This window comes from Dipodomys ordii, unplaced genomic scaffold (genome assembly GCF_000151885.1).
Source record: "Dipodomys ordii isolate 6190 unplaced genomic scaffold, Dord_2.0 Scaffold90, whole genome shotgun sequence".
NCBI lineage: Eukaryota > Metazoa > Chordata > Mammalia > Rodentia > Heteromyidae > Dipodomys > Dipodomys ordii.
In genome coordinates this window covers 9,178,208-9,198,204 of record NW_012267306.1, presented here as the reverse complement: position 1 = coordinate 9,198,204, position 19,997 = coordinate 9,178,208, and the positions used below count along the sequence as shown (strand labels likewise).

The following is a 19,997-nucleotide window of genomic DNA, read 5'->3' as shown; positions in this document are numbered from 1 at the left end:
AAAGGTTGAAGATGGGGCTGGGAAGGTGGCTCAGTGGTAGAGCACTTACCTTGCATGCATGAGGCCCTGGGTTTGATTCCTCAGCACCACATAAGCAAAAAGAAAAAAGCCAGAAGTGGCACTGTGGCTTAAGTGGTAGAGCGCTAGCCTTGAGCTGAAGAGCTGAGGGACAGCGCCCAAGCCCAGAGTTCAGGCCCCACGACAGGACCCCCCCCCCAAAAAAGGTTGAAGATAACACTGTTAGAAAAATAGGAACTAGTTAATACTTTAAATACCTCATCAATGAATAAGAGTCTTCATATCTATTTGTGCTCCCTTGGTTACTTAATATTTAAAATATAGTTCTAATTGGAACAAGGTGATTGATTTTGATATCTATTTGTAACTACTAACAGATTTGGATAACTATTCTAGATATAGATAATTTATTCCAGTGAAGTTAAAAAATTGTGATATATTTCTGATATGAGAAAAGATTATATATACTTTATAATTATGAGCCTCCATTTAGCATCCTAACTCTAATGCATTATAAATCAATCTGTTACGGAATATAGTACCCTCTATATTCAATATATATAGATAAATTTCAGGGCATTTTTTGCATGTAAAGTAATCATCAAGCTTCCAATAGCTGAAAAGATTATTACTAAACTCTGCTTTTGAGATTCTGCTCAAGCCTAATCAGCAGAAATGTGCTTTGGATATTGATTGTAGAGACAGTCTTATTTCCCTCTTTTCTCTGACCATAGGGAACTAACCAAACATATCAACCATGATTAAATCACACACAAGCTTTTATAAAGGTAAACAGAAAAGAGTTTCAGTCTAGAAAGATACAAAGCATCTTTTTATTTTTTTTCCCTTAGTTGGTATCATTTACAAAAAATGAAAACAAAAGAATTGTTAAAATTGTTCAGGGACAAGCAGCCTGATGCAGTTCTCATTATTGAAGACTAACAAGATTTTCATCTTTATGAATGTGATTACTTTCAGAAAGATCAGTTGTGTGTGTGCGTGTGTATCTGAATATTCATGAGTTGGGCTAGATCCATAGTGCATCTGAGATACTGGAGAATTCATATTCAAAAGCATGATCCAATGAACTCCAAGTGGTGAGATATATGAAAATTTATATTCAAATAGATAACCTGAACTGATACTCACCATTCATGAATATTTATATTATGCATACAGAACATCACAGGAAAAGAGGGACATTGTATTTTTGTTAAACATTCATGGCCTTTATAGTAATACTCATAAATAACGATGTTTATTTATCATCTAGTTACAGTTCATTAATACACAATCTCTTCTATCTCTTCAATTTCCTTGACTCTTTAATTCACATCAAGCAACTACTGACATCTAATTATTTTTAATGAACTGTTGTTACTTTTCAAGGCTGCTAATTTTTTCTTAATTTTATTTGATACCTTAACTATTACTATTAAAAACTGATACACCATGAATTCTATGATCTTGTACTGGGTTAAAAAAATGAGGTCTGAAGTATTTCTGTAATCAAAGCAATATAGGTTTTAAATTCTCAGTTTATATTGTAGAAAATTCTAATTTAGATAAGCCATTACTTAGGTAAATTTTTAGAGTATTATTCTCAGAATGCTTTAATCTACAAATAAATAAATTATGAAAAAAATAAAAGTACAACCTGGGTGATTGAATTGATTTTTAAGTTAATTCAGCATGCATGTGTGCATGCATTTTATATATATGTATATATTTCATATTAACAAGTCCTAAACATAATAGCAGCAGGTAGCAAAGGGTGAGGATCGAGGATATGGTCACTACATCTGTTACTTATAAGGACTTACTAATGTAATCATTATTTTAGTCTCACTCTTTATTTGAATGTCTAAACCCAGAAATGAAAATACACAGGATCTGCCCTAGGAATGCAGAGCTGATACAGCCGCTTTAGAAGACAGCTTGACTGAATGTATTAAAAGAGTTCACTGTATTTATCAATTGCTCACTTTGTAATCAGAGAATTTTCAGCACAAGAGCCATGCATTTGATTATGCCTCTCAAATTTTCTTTAAAACATTAAAACTAGAGCAAGCCATATAAAATACTGCACTACAATTTTTTCTCAAATTATATTTAAAAGGAGATATATAAAGCCTCAAAGCAAGAAGGTAAGCAAACATGAATATTATTTTAGAATCTTTTCATTTACCTATATTTTATAAACCAGGTTATGAATTATTGTATGAATATATAAGTATATATCATTTTTAACAACCTGAAATGAATAGTTTTCTTTTTCAATCACAGAAAAGTAAACGCTCATTCAGAATTACTAATACCCAACATTTGTCATCTTTAGACTATTAGCATACTCAGGATAAATAAAATTGAAATAATTGGGTACTTTGCAGACAATGTAGTAATAAAATTAAAACACAATACTAGCCATGCTAAAGGAAGATTGCCCTGGTGAGTTGTACTGCTATCCTTTTATTGTTTTAGCATTTTTATAAACTACATTCTTGTCACTCACATTACATTTATTCACAAACAATCTTTCTCCCTTTCTCCCTACCTCTTTCTACACCTCATACCCTTTTGTGGGTTGAAGTTACATATTTAGAATGATTGTTTGAAGGAATTATGTGGTTACATCAGGGTCAAACATCAAGTATACTAGAAAAGCTGAAAGTTGCTTCTTAGATCCTTAGTTTTATATTACAATAAGTTCAGATAGTTATGGCTTTGCTCTAACCTTAATAAGTACCATTTATTTTCATTTTTTTGGTTATCTTTAAGTTGCATAAAGGGATTTCAATTCAACAAACCAATATACATGTACAATGCATCCTGATCAAAGTCATGCCCCAAATAAGTATCTTTAATCACTCCTATTTTTCTGACATTCTAACCTGTAAAAGCTGTGACACAAATTTCTTACATGAAAAAAAAACAAATTTAGAAACAATTCCCTAGAAAATTTCTTTCAATTATGAAACTACATTATTCACTCAAACAATGACTCTATACTGAAATAACCTGAAGAAACTTGATTTGTTAATGTTTCTTCATTTATAAAGATTTTAAGATGTAATTAATGTTATTCATTAAATCACAGTCTTCACTGGAATATATAGTATATCAAAATCAAATAATTTTAGCTGAAGAAACATCAACACAAATTGATATTCCATGTAAGAATGTAAAACTGTTTTTGTAAAAGAAATTCAAATATATGTCAGTCAATAAGAACTTTTATCCCTAGTTGAACAAATATACTTTAATATTGTTAATTACATGTTATATATTTATATGCATCACCAAATATATAAATATAAGTATATATAAATACATAACATGTAATATTATTATATTTTGACCTGCTTTTCATAAATTGTTTAGCATCATTTAAAATTATGTATATGGTGGAGTGCTGGTGGCTCACGCCTATAATCCTAGCTAGTTAGGAGGTTGAGATCTGAGGATTGCTGTTCAAAGCCAGCCCAGGCAGGAAAATCCATGAAACTTATCTCCAATTAACCTCCAGAAAAACCAGAAGTGACACTGTGGCTCAAGAGCCACTCGCCTTGAGCTGAAGAGCTGAGGGACAGCACTCAGGCCCAGAGTTCAAGCCCCACGACCAACCAAAAAAATCAAAAATCAAAATATATATATCTACATATACATATAATATATTACAGATGTCCTCCCCTTCCTCTCAACCACAAAGAAATAATGTTTTACATACATACAAATTTCCAATTTGTTGCTTGTACTGACATTAAAGGATAGGATATACATTGTCAAAATAAAGACTGACTAATCAATGACAATCAAGCTTTAAATCCACTGGCAGTTACTAAGTATACTAAGTATAGCTAAGTATCTCACTGCTATACTTTAAGAACATAACTAGTTTTCATTTTCTATCCACTTTTATACAATAAAAATCTTTATCTGTTAGAAAATTATATTTTGAAAAAATAGTAATTCTTTTATAGATGTCCAAGGTAAGCCTGCTAAAAGCAGTGAATATGCTGAGAGAAAACCTTGACTCCAGGGCTTCTATTCTGAATGTTATAACCGGATTCCAGTGATAATTGATTCAAAATGCTAAGCATACATCTCTATTCTTTATGTACTTAGTTTTCAGAAACATGGCCTTGGTGTTCAGCAATTTTCTCTTTAAGAGTATGCTATTGTTCACTGTGGCTTCTCAAGGGAAGAGAAAAAAATCCAATTTTTAACAGTACAAAAGATGCACCTTACATTTGCTGTTAATTCTTTAAAAAAATGTGACTATTCTATCCACTTTGGGTTCATGACAGGGGGAATATGGGATCAGTGGCAAGCTCTGAATTCAATTTTTTTTCTAAAAACTTCAAACCAATGATGCTCTACTGTGCCCCTTTTAAGTTTTAATTAAGTTTGCATTAAAATCAAATTCTGTTGACTTATTCAGAGTCATGAATAAAGGCACTATGTGACTATTTGAGAAACTTCAGCATAATACCAATTACAGCTTTCTAGTTTTGACAGCTTTATTGAGAAATCACAGATATATAAGAATTATATATTAAACTGCAAAATGTTGTTTTGATATATGTACAAGATGAAATAATTGCTCGTGAAGTTAATTAATTTATCTATAAACTCTACACTGCTACCAATGTTGACTTGTGCATGTGTGTACGTATGAATATATAGAGACTAAAATTTTTTATTTAGATGTGACAAATATACAGAACAATATTGTTAACTATCCTTACCATGTAATACTTTGGATCTTGAGAAATAGTATTTTGTATAACAAACCCTGTTTTCTTTTAAGAGCCATAGCATTCAAATGAAGCAGATACACACTAGAGAAAGGAGAAGATACGCTTATGACTTACTTAATTTAAAAATACTGTATTAATTTTTTACTAGAAATGTACTATAAAAGTTATATAAGGGACTAGATTGCAAAAGTGATTTTTTTTGTTTAAAGTATTAAATATCATGTGGTAAAATAAGTAAAACATGAGAACTGGCTTTAGTGCTTACTATACTACTTTCACTGTATACTATTTTCACTTAAATAAGATTACCATTCCATTATAATCTTCCACTGAGATTAAAATAGAAATATGCTAAATTATTGTCATTAATAACAAATAGTAATAATTAAGTGCTTACAGAATTCTTATAGTGAAAATCCTATTTTCTGTTCATTATCACATTTCACTTTCACAGTGAACTTTTCAGTATAATACTAATATTATCTTTCTTTCTAGAGGGCAAAATAAACCCAAAAATCCTATATAAAACCCACGGAGTGAAAATTATAGAGTCTCTGCTTAAACAAGTATAATTTAGATTAGGAAATCTGTATTCATAGTGGTCTGTTATTTCTAGGCATGTATTTTACATGTAAGCTTAGATTACCCAGAAAATAAAATCTGAAGTCTGTTCCTCTTAGACACCATGTTTCTCAATTGACAGCAATATTTACTCCCAGGAAAGATGTAGCAATTTCTAGAGACATTTTTCATGGCCATAACTAGTGGGATACAATGGACACTTAGCTGAGAGGCCAGGCATGTACCAGATTAGACTCTCAAACAAAGTATTAATTATACAGCCTGAACTGTCAGGAGAGCTCAGACTATGAAGCTGCTCAAATACAACTACACATATGAGAAAATTAATTGACTTTGAAAACGGAGTATTATTGCCGAAGAACAGTGTGAATAAAACTTCTATAAAGTGGGACGAACTTTCTAAATAATTTATTTCATAAGATTAAGTTATCTATTTCAGACTACAAGCTGGCAACCTTTGGGTTGGACAAATTTAGATTTCAAAAGTACTGTGTTCAGCCTGGGTAAGAAAGTTTGTGAGACTTTTATCTACAATTAAGCATCTGAAAACTAGAGATGGACCTGTGGCTCCAATTCGTAGAGCGCTAGCCTTGAGCAAAAAGAAACTCAAAGATAGCCGGGTGCTGGTGGCTCACGCCTGTAATCCTAGCTACTCAGGAGGCTGAGATCTGAGGATCGCGGTTCAAAGCCAGCCCGGGCAGGAGAGACCTTGAGACTCCTATCTCCAATAAACCACCAGGAAACCGGAAGTGGCGCTGTAGCTCAAGTGGTAGAGCGCTTGCCTTGAGCTGAAGAGCTGAGGAACAGCGCCCAGGCCCAGAGTTCAAGCCCCATGACTGACCAAAAAAAAAAAAAAAAGATAGCAACCAGGCCCTGAGTTCAGGCCCCACAACAGACAAAACAACAAACAAAAAACAGTACTACTTTATGCTAATAAAAATGTCACCCTGTCCATCCACTCTGGAAAACAACAGCGTATCAGAGGATTTTAGGGATTCTGTATTTTAGATCCATCAGTAACTGTGTATATTTTTAACCTGGTCTCATAATATTATCATGCAGAAAATGACCAGTGGCTACTGTAGTATATAAGATAGTCATTAAAAGTGTTGTCTTTAAAAAGATGAGCCTAGGTAGAAGTCATTAATGTTATTCATCACCCTTAATCTCTAAAAAGAAAAAAAAATGTTAATAAGGAGAATCTCACTGATCCAATTAAGTGCACCCGCAAAAAGAATCCACTTTAAGGACTAGACAGTATGCATAAATATTAAAATGAATGAATCTTTTCAGTGGATTTGGCTAATGGAATCTCATCTAATCCCAGTGTAAATGAAAGATTAATAAGGCACAGGGAGATGGGAATAACAAATCTAATCTCTCTAATCATGTCTTAGGCACGGGAATCCACCTCTCACTGCGGATGGAAGAACAGAAGGCTCCTGGGCACAGAAGGACCGTGATGAGGAGATAAAGCCTTATTCCTACAGTTAATTTGGTCCAAATATTAAAAGGCTCTTGTCCTTGTCAATTCTCTAACCCTTGCCTCACTGGGATTTCTGGCTGTGCACTCTATTTCTTTAGCTTCCTGTAGATGGAGCATCTGGCCATAGCCCAGAACCCAGCTGTTCTGCTTTAATGAAATCTGCTAAATTGTGGAGCACAAAAGAGGAGCTCAGAAAGGATCCACTTCATGATTAAAAGCGAGAAGAATAAAGCAAGGGAAATGGAAGACTTTAGGGTCTAAGACCATGTCTATTAATTGAAGGATTTACTACCTACTTAAATAAAATAAAAATTCTCTGTAAGATTTGAGTGAGGAGTGGGGTTTTGTAGAGATTTTGTGTAATAATTCCAAAGATTTGGAGACAAGGTAAAGACACTGTTTTACCTGTAAGTCTAAAATTTTGTATTCCTCATGTAAAAAACAAATACATGATCACTCACCTAGGTTACAGACAGTATGAACCACTGGCATAAGCTGTCCATTAAAACAAATCACTTAAAGAAACTCAAAGAAACTCATTAACACACTAAGAATGCTAGATAGCATATGTGATTGTTATGGGGGTCAAATAAATTTCTGAGTGAAATTTAAACTATCAAACCAACTTTACTGAAGCCCTTCTTTCAGCTGGTTAAAAAACAAAAAGAAAACAAAACAACAACAACAAAAATAAACTATTAAGGTGCATATCCTTTAAATGTCTTGTATTTATAAATGCTTTTTTACTTAAATTTCAGCTATTACTTTCCGGATGTCAGTTTTATTTTCCTTGACCAAATATACAACTCTTTAATGTTAAGAGATTAGAAAGCAATGCTGTTCATTTTATATAAAATCTCCTTCCTTCCTTCTGTCCTTCTCTTAAAAGTTTTTATGCATGGCATATTCTTCATTAGAATCAGATAACTGAAGTAGTTTCATCTCACATTTGGAATCATTAAATAATTTTCATATGTAAATCATAAACTTCAGAGAAATTATCTAAATGACACACGGGACACTTTCTTCCATTGATATTAATCCTTAAAATGTATTTCACTGGGAAGTTGAATGCTGATTAAAAATATAAATTAATCTTCCATCTATATTTCTGTATATTAGAACAATATTTCAGGAAACACAAACCTGCCCAATTCTAAGCAAATGAAAATAGCTTAAAAATTCTAAAGATGTTTTATTCAAACTTAAAAAGGGAAATAAAAATATATGAGTTAAAAAGAAATCAGCAACTGACAGCACAGAAATGAAGTTGGAAGCTAAAAAGGAATGAATATGCAATAGGTAGCAAATTAAAGGACTCCAAATGGAGGGTTTTTTATTTTTATTTTTTACATAGTTTTTTTTGTTATTGGTGGTGGTGGTGAAATATTTTTTTCTGTGAATAGGTGGTATTTTCAAAATGAGCATGTCAATATATGCAGTGTGAGAAAAGACTATTCTCACTAACTGCTCATTCTCTCCCACACTGAATATACTTCTAGGCCTTTGGAAGCCCTTTGACCCTGGAAAACAGTGTCACCTTCTACAGTTCAGTTTTCTTCTCAGCAGGGTTAGGATAGGTAGAGAGAGAGAAAAGAAGAAGCAGTCTGCCTCACAAATCTGTGTCCAAGATTACACATCATTATCCAATGTATATCCTACAAAATTAAGAAGAGCGAAGGAAGGGGTGGGTTGGGAGGGATGGGGGAGGGTGTACAAGGGGGTGACATTGATCAAGATACATTGTATTCATAAACTGCCTTGTTAAATGCCAACTCTTTTGTACAACTATATGAAGATAACAAAAATGCTAAAAAAATATTGCACATTCTTAAAATATAGTTAGACCCTTAGTAACAATGTTGATTTGGTGGTAGTTTCCTATCACTTTCATTCTTCTCAAATCCAATATGTATAAATACAGTAATAATCTGGCGATAGGATTTGTTGTATATAACTTTTGGAGAGAGGTAATTTCCAGAGCTCTGGAAACCTAGTACATTGGTATTCAATATATAACACTCACTAGCTAAATGCCTTGATTGTTATTATTTTCTCTAATTCTTTACGGATTTATTTTCTGTGGTATTGGGATTTGAACTCAGAGCTGTATGTTTGTTACCCAGGCATTCCATTACTTCAGCCACAGCACCAGATCTTTCTGCTTAGGTGATTTTTCTGATAGAGTATCATGTTTGTGCTCTAGTCAGTCTAGTCTTCAACTTTATTATGTATCCCAGGTAGCTAAGAATGGCAGCTGACAACCAGTAAACCAAATTTTATTTACAGAGACAGAAATTGTGTGCATTTTTCACAGGTATTGTCCTCAAAGTTAGGTCCTGCCTTCAGTCAGCCTTCTGTGTAGCTAGGATAATGGGCATAAACCACTGTGCTCAGCTTATTTTTTATTTCTTTTTTAATCATAGATTTTTTATATATCTGTAAGTAGTTGTACAAAGGGGAGAAGGAGGTAACAGTAGAGACTCATTGGTGAATGCTGCCATGAACATTACATTGATCTACTAAAAGGTTGGTAAAGGGACTGAAATTACATGAAATTGAATGTACATACTAGACACAATACATGAACACAGGTTTCTACATAAAATTATGCACATATAGTGCCATATTAAATCTGAAGAGAAACTCTGGCTGAGAAATACTGACTAAATTAGAAATGGAAAATATCCTGCCTTTGCTCAGAGTTGACCCAATGGCATGAAGAATCAAGTGATCCATATAACTCTAGACTGATGTGTTCACAAAGGCAGATCAGAAAGAATTTAGAACTTGCTAATGAGATAGTTTGAAGAAAGAGACTAAGAAGGCTCCTGGGGACAAGGGTTATGTTGTCAATGATGCACACATTGCTTCTACTTAAGAGTTTATGTGAACCAGTTTCAGAAAAAAGACCTGCCTAGTGATTCTAAGATGGAAAGATCATATGCACTGAAGCATGATTAATAGAAGCAGGCTCTAATCAACACCAGTAATACTTTAGTTTAAACATGATGCTCAACTTCAGAGTAAGGGAGGGAAAAGTGAAGCACTCTATTGTATAAAATACACATTATTGCATACCTCAGCAAATATTTAATAATATCAATATAGTGTTCTATCTATTCTAATAAATCTGTATTTAAGAAATTTCAACAATAGTAAATATATTACCAAACTGGAAGTTGAAGTTTTGTACATAATTTTAAAATATACAAGAAAATTAACACCTAATTAAAGCAAGTACTCATAACATTTTTTCAGATGCCTTGATGTTATGAAATATAATAAATTTTTTTTCAAAAAGGTTATGTAATTTCTTGCTTGTATCTGTGTCTGGGTGTCTGTGTATTTGTCTCTGTGTGTGTGTGTGTGTGTGTGTATGTGTGTGTGTGAATGTGTGTGTGCCTCCTCTTTTCCTGTTCCACAAACATACTTGCATAGGTCTTCTACTATAATCTGTCAGTAGTTTGATCTTCCATTTTCTTCTCTTCTTCCTATTGTTGACATCACATTCTACTTGGCAAAAAATTGCCCAGTTCCACAGCTTCAGCTGTTTTCCATGAAAGCAAGTATTTTATTTCTGGCTTCCCACCATCCTTCCAGCCTCCACTCCTGCCTCTTCCAAACACGGTATACCTGATCCTTAAGGAAACAATTTTGTCATTCCTGGAGTCTACCATATCATTGCATATACTGTGCTCTTAGGATTGCTTTATCCTCCAATCTTACTTCCTAAACTATCTCACATCTTCGTTCAATAGCACTTTCTTGAGAATGTTTTCTGATTTTCCTCAATCTTCATTCTTCTTATATAGAAAAGTAGAAATTCCATCTGCAATCTTCCTATACTTTATGTGCCTGCAAAAATGCTTTCCAAGCTAGGCGCTGGTGGCTCAAGCCTAGAATCTTAGCTACTCAGGAGGCTGAGATCTGAAGATCATGGTTCAAAGCCAGCCTGGGCAGGGAAGTCCGTGAGACTCTTATCTTCAATAAGCCAGCTAGAAATCAGAAGTGCTGCTGTTGCTGAAGCAGTAGAGTGCTCGCCTTGAGCTGAAGAGCGGAAGGACAGTGCCAAGGCCCAGAATTCAAGCCCCACAATCGACAAAAAAAAAAAAAAAAAAACAGAAAAAAAATGCTTTCCAAGAAGAATGGAGGTTCCTCAAAAGAATACAAGAGCTCCCCTGTGACTCAGCAATCCCACTTCTGGGCATTTACACAAATGATCACAAACAAGACCACACTAAAGTTACCAGCACAACTATGTTTATCACAGCATTATTCATTATAGTTAAGATATGGAACCAACCCAGATGCCCCTCAGTAGATGAATGGATCAAGAAAATGTGATACACACACACACACACACACACACACACACACACACACACGGGGATTCTATGCTTCCATCAGAAAAAAAATGACACAGTTCCATTTGTTAGGAAATGGAAAGACTTGGAAAAATTATATTAAGTGAAGTAAGCAAGACTCAAATATAGGTCCCATGGTTTCCCTCATTTGCAATAATTAATGTATGTCTAGGATAATTTTATCCAATGAGCAGAAAAGCTCAAAAGCCACGTACATATGACCATATAAGATGATGCTAAGTGAAATGAACCCCAAGACATGGACGCAGAGGTTTTGTTTTGTTGTTTCTGTTTTTAATGTACTATGTGATTTCATTTGGTCTCCTTTATATGTTCTTCCCCATATGGTATATTCCCTGTGGTCACTGTACTTGATTTTGGTACACTGCATCTTGTATTTGTCTAATTTGGGGAGGGGAAGAGGAGTAACAAAATGCTGAAACAAGGACACAGGATGACACATTGCAACAAGGAAATCCACAAGACTATATTGGAAATGAAGTTTACAACTTTGGGTGGGAGGATTGAGGGAGGTTGGGGAGACAAGAGGTAGTGGGAGAACCACAAGGGAGGGGGTAACAATGCGTGACAAAAATGTACTCATTGCCTTAAACATGTAACTGCAACCACTCTGTACAGCATCTTTACAATAAAAAATAATGCTTCCACATATTATATCTGTGTTCATTTGCACTCATTCTAGAATAGCTGAAAGAAAACACCACATGTTATTCTTCTCCATTGTTCAGATAAAAGACAAGGCAAAGTGAGGAATGTCACACACCTGTGTTGAACATATAATTGTACCTTAAGAATACACTTGGAGCCGGTGCAGGTGGCTCATGCCTGTAATCCTAGCTACTCAAGAGGCAGAGATCTGAGGATTGCGGTTCAAAGCCAGCCCAGACAGGAAAATCTGTGAGACTCTTATCTCCAATAAACCACCAGAAAACCAGAAGTGGCACTATGGTGCAAATGGTAGAGCACTTGTCTTGAGCTAAAAAGCTGAGAGCCAGTGCCCAGGTCCAGAGTTTGAGACCCACAACCAACAACAACAAAAAAAGAATACACTTGGAAATATTTTCAGTTTTCATGGTAGAGAAATGTAGAAAGCATGATCTGCAAAAATCTAATGTTGTTAATACCAAAACATATTATACACTTACAGCATAAGAGGCATTCAGTGAATATCAATGATTAATGTCTTCAGGTACTCAACAGCTACTTGCTGATGAAGATGATAATATATAGATTGTGACTCATATGTTGTGTAATATTTTTGTAAAGTAGAAGTTAGTTTTAGAAAAGGGTATTCTAGCTTTTTATTCAGCTTTCACTGTGCACATTATATGTATGGGGTTTCCTTCTCATCTTCTCAAACCACAGGGATTAAATAATAATGTAGTCTAAATTGTAAAGGTTTGATAATTCTTGCACAAACTTTAGTGTCCTTCCAAGTTCTGTGATAGATAAACGCCCTTTTAATGAAGCACAACATTTTGAAGAGCTTGGTGTAAATACTGTAGCCCAATTTTTAGGATAAAAGCCCTAATCACTAAGTAAGTGTCAGTAGCATTCTATTTAGTGTCTTCCAAGTGTATCTTTTGTTTCCTTATGATTGGGATTCTGTCCAACAAATACTTACTGAGTACCTGATAAATGTCAGGAATTCTCTTGAGTAGGAATAAGCAAACTTCTAAAAGGACAGATAATTTTGACACAACTGCTCACTTTGCAGTTGTAGTTAGAGGCACCCATGGACAATTCAATAAGCACTGTTTGTGAGCTGGGCACTAGTGGTTGATGCCTGTAATCCTAACTACTCAGGATACAGAGACCTGAGAACTGAGATTCAAAGCTGGCCCAGATGGAAAAGTCTGTGATACTGTTATCTACAATTAACCAGCAATACTCTGGAGGTGGAGGTATGGCTCAAGTAGTCACGAACTAGCCTTCAGCAATAAAAGAAGCCAGAGAGTACAAGACCCTTAATTCAAGCCCCAGTACTGGCAAACACACATAGAATTACAATTTTGTTCCAGTAAATTTTCATTTATAAAATAGATGGTAGACCACAGTTTACAAATTTCTCCTTCAGAACAATGGGATCCCTTAAAACACAGGCCTTCTAATATTCTTGCTGAAGAGAAATACAATTTAGAAATAAACTCATTAGGACTTGTAAGAGCTTCAGAGAAGAGGTAACTTCATTACAGAACTGCATCACTAAAGAGCTGGGCTACTACATTTATCAATTAGGTGGCTACTTTGTTATCTTAGGAATGCTCCTTAGGAATAGAAGCATGTTAAATTGATATTGGAAATACAAAGAACTAGTCATTGGAATATTTAATACACTGCATTTTATAAACTAATAAACATTGATGATCTTGTCAAGTAGAAAATGCCTAAATGTCAATATGGTTGGTATAGCTCTTAGGTGTGGTATTTCAAAGAGAAAATCTTAAACAGTTTTGCTACAATACCAAAGTATGTCCAGATCCACTGGACTCTGTTCCAAAAGTGAACATACAATATTCCAAGAACGGAATCATTCAAGATGGTGGAGTGGAAGGGGACAGAGTGGGCACAACATAGACAGGATGAAAGATATGCTACTATAATAATCTGGAAAGGTAAACCACAACATAAGTTTATTTTGAGAATTACATAGAAACTACAAGGTGTGATACAATCACATTTTCTCTTGAAAATCGGTGGAGAAGTCAGCATGCAATAAGACATAATGTGGATTAGAAACCAGTACCTTATAAACAGGAAACGACAAAATAGAGCCCTAATACAATCACAATTATGAGCATACACAGTCAGAACTATAAGTTGGTAATGATTATGTTGAAAAGAAGATCAAAAGAACTTTGAGAAACAAAAGTACAGGTAGTGGTCAATAAGTATGAAAATAGGATGAACACTGGCATTTGTGAGTGGGGTGTAGTAAGCAATATATTACTTAATGTCAGAGTGGAATGTGGCAAGTGGTGATCTTGAGCTAAACAGTTTTTAAAAAATGCAATTGGAATGATGACTTCGGCTGAACTTTTAAGCCTTTACGGATGCTCCAAGATGTGGGTCATTGTTTCAGGGACAGGAAAAAAACTAGCAATATGGGGTTGTACTAAACTGTCTCCCAAGGGCCATAGATCTGCAGTACTGAAGAACCTTACCTTTTAAAGGCAACCCTTTCTCCTCATTGCTAGCAGGAAGCAACATGGGTCCAAGTTTCCTCATAACAAGGAATCTGTGCACCATACACTCAAAAATTTATTGTTTTCATTTAACAATAGGAAATGTGCATCTCAAATCTGATTTTCACAGCTACTAGAAAATAAATGTACTGATTATAATTTCCACGTGTATGTGCATAACTCAGTCAACCAAGAAGGGATGATACTAAAAGATCTTGAAACCAATAAAAACTTATTGTTTTCTAATTCATTTTTTTGAACGCTGCCTTTTCCATAACAGTTATTGACTTAAATCAAATACCCAGGGATATACCACAGAAAATCTTATAAGTGGAGCACTTTGATGAATGCCTGCTATGAACTTGGAAAATAAACCATCTCCCTTCTGCCATTGTTAAGATGAAGCAATCCACAATTTGTCCATATTTAGAGTTTCAAGAGATCCAGGCTTGATGATTATGCCAGTGTAGAAGGCTATAAAATTCTACCACAAGAGTCATAATTATATATTGTATTATAAAAACATTTCATATTGTTGGTCATCCTCTCTTCTACACCTTGATGTGGCTCTTGTCTGCAATTCGTGGAGCCTGTGATTTTCTAAAATAACTAAAGCAACATCAAAAGCTCTGAACGCGTGAATGCCAAATACTTTCATTCATTAGATGGCAAGGATGGGATTTAATTACTCCAAAACCTGTTTGCATTTTATTCTGAAGAAGGAAATTGCCACTGATTTTGCAATAAAATTACTATCAGAAGAACATTTCATAAAATAGAAAATTAGGTGTACATGAAGTAATGAACTCAATGTAATTTTAAACAAACTGGCACCATCTTCTGTTATGAACATTAATAGCAGATGGAGATGGATTTACCATTCCTCCCAGCAGGTATTTGTAATCATATTATCTTCCCTGTGTTCTTACAAGAAGCTTAATTTCCTTGTTTGTTTGGATTCCCTATCAAGCCCATGAAAGCTGGTCTCTTCTGTATCCTTTGGTTTTTCTAAATAAATCTCAGGTAGAAATGGAAAATCTTAAACTTGATAGTATGAATGATGTGAGAAGGTATGGAGGAGGAGGATGGTAGGGACAATATTGATCAAGAGGCTTTGTTCTAATAAACTGACAGGTTGAATGGCAATCCTTTTGTACAATTGCTTAAAGATAATGAAGACATAATGAAGACATACTATTCTTATATGGGAAACCTCCAACAGTATTTGATAAAATTTAAAAACTTCAATATTTTATTATTGTTCCTGTTATTATTTTTTTTACAATTTTTTGATCATGAAAGTCATCTAAACAAGTTACCAATAATGTCTTAGACAGGATGGTGTGTGTGTGTATCACTGTGAGTGTCATATCATATTATTTTACCCTTTATTATTTACCACAAGCACATGCACTAATCAAATTTAAAGTACTTGTTAATGATAGCCTTCTACATACCTCCAAAATTTTGTGTGTGAGAGAATAGAAATAGCTTTCTACAATTTTTCTGAGTGTAATTTATTCTTTAAATCTTTTTATTGTAAAGATGCTGTACAGAGTGGTTACAGTTACATGAATAAGGTAATGAGTACATTTCCTATCGATCATTATTACCCCCTCCTTTGTTTTTTCCCTACCATCCCTTCCTTCCCCACCTCCCCAAACCTCACTCCTCCAACCCTCGAAAGTTGAAAATTCGTTTTCAACAAAATATCTTGTACATCTCATTATTACAATGGGTCAAATTGTATCATCATTTTAGCATTTTGTTATTTCCCTCTCCAAACTAGAAAAATGTATACACAAGATGCAGGGCATTAGAATCAAATACAGTGACAACAGGGGTTATACCATAGGGGGAAGAACATACAAAAGAAACCAAAATCACATAGTACATTAAAAACAACAGCAACATAGAAAAAAAAACCTCTTGTGTCCCTATCTTGGGGTTCATTTCACTTAGATTTATCTTATATGGTCATATGTACATAGCTTTTGACTTTTTCTGCTTGTCTGGTAAAATTAGCCTAGACCTTTACTAGTTATTGCAAATAAGGGAAACCATGGGATCTATGTTTCTTTGGGTCAGGCTTACTTCACTCAATATGATTTTTTCCCCAAGTCTTTCCATTTCCTAACAAATGGAGTGGTATCATTCTTTCTGGTGGAGGCACAGAATTCATACATACAAACACAAACACCCCCCCCACACACACACATAAACATATCTTGATCCAGTCAACTACTGAGGGCCATCTGGGTTGGTTCCATGTCTTAGCTATGGTGACTAATGCTGCAATAAACATGATTGTGCTGGTAGCTTTAGTATGGCCTTGTTTGTGATCCTTTGGGTAAATGCCCAAAAGTAGGATTGCTGGATCATTGTTTAAAATGCCTAGAACAAGAATAGAACTCTTTAAATGGCTATAATGTTGGCAGAGGCCTCTCTAGTAGGCATTCCCAAGATTCACTGCTGCTGATATGTTCTAACACAGGGAACTCATCAGAATAGTCAATTAACAGGAAGATTTCTATTTTAAATTAAATCTAAAAGGCAAGCCTTGTTATTCAGACTTTATGTAAGTTCAAATATAACAAATCTTTCACAAGTATTATTACTGTTTGTGTAATAAGATATGCTCATTAGAATATATATAAAAAAACTCATTTTCACTATACTTTTACAGATATAGTCAAAAGTGTATATTTGCTGCCTTATGTGTGAAAATCACTAACACACACATATACACAAACATTCAACCTTTGGTAGAAAAGTTTTTTCTTTATATATCCAAATTTCTTTCTGAGATTTTCATGCTAATCTTTTTGTGTATCTTTAAAAAAAATCATTGTACAGTTGATATACATAGGTGTTACAGTTGCATAAATAAGGTAACGAGTACATTTCTTTTTGAACAGTGTTAACCCTAGATAAATTCTTAATGAATTTGACCATTAAACACATGAAATCAATGATGTCTGAAGTATACAATTAGTATACCAAAGAAGACTATTAATATTAACTTAATGGCCCTCAAATTACATGTGGTTTCCCATTTAAATCTTCAAATAATATATTCAAATCTACCTCAAAATCAACTCCTAAAACTCATGCTTCTTATCGTGGTGCAACTAATAGTGCCAAAGGCTCTAGATAAAGAACCTAATCATGTATGTGTGTCAATCTCATGTAAAAACTGCTGATGATTAGAAAAAGTTCTTATATATTTTTGGTGTTTACTTTATCTTTGGAATGGAGTGGATTTCATATGTTTCATTGTTCTGAAATTTTATAAATGTAATTTCTTGGTTCAAAGATCTGCACTTTAATATGGTAAAATTCAATAAAGAAGACATCTCAAGGATAAAGAATACCATCTTCCTGCAAAATAAATTATTTCAAATAGAAACTACCAGTGTGCCCCTTCTGCAGATTTTTAATTTACACACAGTAGCTTATTCGTTGCCAATGTATTTTAATATGATTGCTAATGAATATATATACAAATAAAGAACAGTATATATAAAGAACAATTTTGCTATATATGTTTTCTATATTTATATATAATTGTGTTATATATTGTATAATATTCCATAATAATATAATATATTATATTCAGCATATATTTTCTATTATAAATATAGTTTATATAACATTTTATATATCTATATATATCACAATCTTCATCCACCTGAAGATAGAGTAATGAAACATTTCTTTAGACAGCTCTGGTCTGAGTGAATATAATAATAAAAAGTCCAGTGTCCCTGGGAGCCTGGGGAAACTTTCTCTCAGCTTCTTCTATATAAGACTGAAGTATGATTATCAAAGTATGTGATAGTACCTAATGGTACTCCATAACTAATGTATCATTTTTCAAAACCTCACGTATTATTCACTAAATCATGTATATGCATGGATTGGCTCTAAGAGCAAAAAACATTGTCTATTTCCCTCTAGTTTCTCGTATATCATATAACCCTACACTTTAAAAAATCTGATCTTAAGACAAAATAATCTTGAAATATTTCGTTTATTTATAGTCTGACTCTTTTTTTGTTCAGGAGGATTTTAGAAATATTTCTGAATGCCTTTTAATCCCTAGGGAGAATAAAGCAAAAATTTTATCCATGAGGTAAAATGCCAAATGATTAAAACATTCTCATCTCAAATACCAGACACCCGTTTTCTTTCCAATTGTCAATCCCTTTTTAATTTGCTGTGAACAGTACTGTCAATCTATTTTGAAAGCCATTCTAATTTAAGATTTCATTATCTCTCTTCTTCAACCTTTGAATGGCCTGTCACTTGTTATACCCATCATAAAAGGTAGCCAAGTACACTTCTGATTTTTAGCTCTCAATTTATAAAAGCACTGAACTTTGTACATCTCGTTTTTATCAGTTCTTTCCCATCATCCCTTTCAAATTCCTTTTATAGAAAGAAATACTGTTCATATTCACAACTGAATAGTAAGATAAATATAGCAATACCTAGGTATTTTACAACTCATTGAATATTCTGGTTTCAATAATTGTAAAAAATTCTTAATAACACTGAATCTAATAAAGCATGGAAAGCAAATGCAAATTGAGGAATTTTAGCAAATGTACAATATTCCATTCACCTCTTAAAAAGAGGCACTGAAAATATCACTTTTGAATAAATGCTCATGGAAAAATAGGCAATATTCCTCTCTGATTTATGTGTGTACCAGCGGGAGTTATGTGATTTAGTTGATATACCTATTCATGTTATCTTTCTTAAATGGGCAACACAGGCTCAATACAAAGACTAAACCTGTATATTGCCATAGATTCTTAAGCTTTTTACAGTACTATGCACTCACTGAAATTAATTTATTTTCTACAATGTTAGAGATTCTGAATCAATCTGAGCAAAGTATCACATGTGTAGTCTCAGGCACTTGGAAGACTGAGGTGGAAAATCACCCACATCCAAAATATTCCCTCCTCCTAGCCTGGGCAACACAGCAAGACTATCACAAAAATGTAAATAATAAGGCTGAACTAAAGTGCAAATGGCAGGGGAAAGATGGGCAGGGATGGGAAGGGGAAACAAAGGAGGAGGCTATAATGCTTGATAAGAAATGTACTCATTATCTTGCCCATGTAATTTTAACCCCTCTGTACAGTATTTTCACAATAAAAAAAGAAAAAAAAAGAAAATTCAAATGTAATAGTGAAATATTTCTGTGCCATATATTGCAAAATAAAGCATGAAACACGCCAACATAATTTTGTGATAGCTTGTTGTATATTTATTCCTTTAATACTGAGTTTAAGCCTGAACCAATATTTCCATGAAAGTAAATCTGTATTTTAACCTTCCCATGTCGCCATAATCAGCACTATAGATGTGATGACTCAAAAATAGAAATTTGTTTTCTTACAACTGGCGACTAACAAGTATGAGAATAAAATGCTATCAACTAGGTCTCTTCACAGCTTTTCACTGCTTTCTCCTCAAATATCTGTGTGTTTATGGTGTGTGTGTGTGTGAGAGAGAGAGAGAGAGACAGAGGCAGAGACAGAGACAGAGAGACAGAGAGACAGAA

General features: G+C 33.9%; 1 protein-coding gene across 1 annotated transcript in view; it reads right to left on the bottom strand.

The window, feature by feature from the left end:
• Positions 1 to 19,997, bottom strand: part of Cacna2d1 (calcium channel, voltage-dependent, alpha 2/delta subunit 1) — a 374,122-nt gene that overhangs the window by 93,242 nt on the left and 260,883 nt on the right. The window lies entirely within an intron of this gene.